The sequence below is a fragment of the Fukomys damarensis genome, unplaced genomic scaffold, assembly GCF_012274545.1.
Source record: "Fukomys damarensis isolate Sample0158 unplaced genomic scaffold, DMR_v1.0_HiC HiC_scaffold_19, whole genome shotgun sequence".
Classification (NCBI taxonomy): domain Eukaryota; kingdom Metazoa; phylum Chordata; class Mammalia; order Rodentia; family Bathyergidae; genus Fukomys; species Fukomys damarensis.
In genome coordinates, this window is record NW_022900931.1 from 39987357 (window position 1) to 39990318 (window position 2962).

The following is a 2962-nucleotide window of genomic DNA, read 5'->3' on the forward strand; positions in this document are numbered from 1 at the left end:
ACCAATATTGCCCATCAAGCTCTGTTTACAATATTCTAGGGCTTCTCCAGCTGTATCTCCAAACTTTTCTAAACTCCTCCCACAGATTAGTTCAAAGGCTTCTGAACCACGTGGTCAGGTACAGCAATGAACCACTCTTGGTACTAATTTTCTGCATTAGTCCCTTTCCTGTCACTCGGACAAAATACCCAACATGCATGATTTAAGGAGGAGAAATACTTATGTGGCTCACAGAAGGTTCAGTCTATGTTTGGCTGGAATAAGACAAAGATATCATGGCAGGAGGGTACGGCAGAGGAAAGCTGCTCAAACCACAGCAGCTAGGAAGCAGATAATAAAGAGAAGTGGCAGGGACAAGAATACACTTCCAGGTCATGCCCACTGTGACCTACCTCTTCGATCAGGCCCCGTCTATTAACAGCACATTCAGCTATGAACTTGTCAATGGATTAATCTACTGATTAGTGTAATACCCCAATGATTCGATCATCTTTCAAAAACCTCCCTTTTGAACACATGAGAATTTGGGGGGACTTTTTGTTCTAAACTATAATAATGGGTATGAGTTTCCTTTCAACTGTGTGGAAGACCTCTTAGAATTAGACAGAAGTAATAATTTCACAATCTTGTGAATGTACTTATGCCCCTGAGTTGTACACTCAATATGGTTAGACTAATTTCTTGGTATATAAATATTACTTCAATTTTAAAATACATTGTATTTATATCTGTGTTTACTTCCTATTATTACACAACCAATCACCACAAATTTAGTATCTTAAGAAAATTATAACAGTTTAGCTCACAGTTCTGTAGCTCAGAAGTTCAGGTGTGCTTGGATGGGTTCTCCGCTTTGGGTTTCACAAATCAAAACAAAGATGTTTACATAGCTGAACTCTTCTTTGGAAGCTGAGGAAGAATCCATTTCCAAGCTCATCACCGGTTTTAGCAGAATTCATTTCTCTCTAACTTAGGTCTAGGATCCCACCTTCTTTGCTGTCGGCCAGGAGTTAGTCTCAGGTTGCATGCATTCCTTGGCATACAGTCCCCTCCAGGATGGCACATCAAATCTTTTTCATCTTTTAAATCTGACTTCCTCTTCTAGTACATGAGGAGAAAATTGTTTTTAAAAAAGGCTCGCGTGATTAGACTGAGCCCAGCTAGATAACCCCACTTTTACCATAAAATTTTACATAGTCACATTTGATGAATATGATCTCACTAAATTTACAAGTTCCACCCCGCAGTCAAATGGATAGAGGTTATAAAAGGGCAAGGGTCATTTTGGGTCCTTAGAATTCTGCCCGTCATGACCTCTTCAACAGAAATAGTTAAGTAAGCATTTTCTACCCAATTCAAGAACAACTATCATGTGTTTATACTCAGCCTCACTGCAAAGCGGATTTGAAGTGATTGATACCAAAGAAAAGTTACAGAATCGGTGATTTATGGATTAATACAATTCAAGTCTCCAACTCTTAGGGAAAGAAAGGTTGGAAAGCTGCTTTTAATAAGAAAGCCTTTTTCTCTTGCTGAGCTTCCTGGCTTTTTCTTCTCTTCTACTAAAGTAGTGAATACAAATGCAAAGCAATTGTCTAGAGGACCACTGGCACTCTTTCTGTGGTCATGATTAAGACACAGATACTATTATGCTTGTTGGGAGTTTAGGGAACTAGATACTTGCATGATATAGATCTGAAATTCTCAACCTTTTTGGTCTCGAGATTCTTGTTATTGAGGCCCCTAAAGACCTTTGGTTGTGGTGGGTTACACTTATTGATATTTATCACATGATAAATTAAACCTGGAACATTTTTAGAGCGTAAGAGCACACAAGCATACATTCTCTTAGCCTATAGAGTGATGTCGTCCAACGTTATGTACCTCTGGGTATAAAAGGAAATAAAGCTAGTATGATTAGGAAAATAGTTTTGAACCTTGTGGAAACTGAAAAGATTCCAAGGACCTCCATGGCTTCCTGGACCACTCTTTGACAAGACAGCAAGAGCCATAAATACCCCAAATTGTATTTCTTCACAGACTGATCAACTCATGTATTTTGGTGCATGCACTCATGTAGTCTTAGAGACATACTTTGCCTTTGTTAGTATCTTGTTCCATCTGCAAATTCATTTTTGTTGATGATGCTTGCAAAAAGTCTGATTTCCTCTCACAGGTTCAGAATTGAGGTAGGCAGATCAAAACATACAGGGGAAACTGCTTTAAATGGTGAAGCTTTGTCTGCAGTGGATTAGGACAGAGTCAGGCTGAGTCTAGCAAAGAGGCACAGAGAGAGAAGGAAAAGCACTAGGGATTCTTGTCACTCACTGACCTTGCAAACCACACCAAGATTTTTGTTTGTTTGTTTCGTTTTTAAATGAAGCAACTGATCAAACGATTGCTTAATGACTCAGGATTTTGCACTTTCCTTCTCATCTATAGGCCATACTGTACAATTAGGTGCTTCATTGTTCTTTATGTCCTGCTCGCAAAAAATGTCACGAAATAAAGCTAAAACCCTTTCCAGGGGAACTTCACGGTCCTCGTGCTTAGTGACTAGCTAGTCCACTCTTCTCCCAACATGTGTTCTACTTTCTTTCTATGCTGTCTCTATGTCAACGCCCCGAGTGCTGAGATCCTGGGTCTCCCGTGTCTTTCTAGGGCAGATAAATAGAGTTTAAAACCTGAAAGCTGAGGAAGATTTAGCATTCTTCTCCGAGCCAAGGTTAAATCGTCGCCTGGCTTTGGTCACTGCGACTCTCAGAGAGGAGGGTGGTGACTGTGACTGAAGGGTGACCGTGGGGCAAACTCATCTGAGGTGGAGCTGGAGGTCGCGTCCCACACCAGGGTGACCAGCCGAAAGCTTCCCGGACCAGCGAGAGTCGCCAGACTAGCCGCAGCACCCCGCCTCCGACTCGACGTCAGCCGCCTGGAGCGCCGCCGAGGCCGCTGGCCCGCCCCT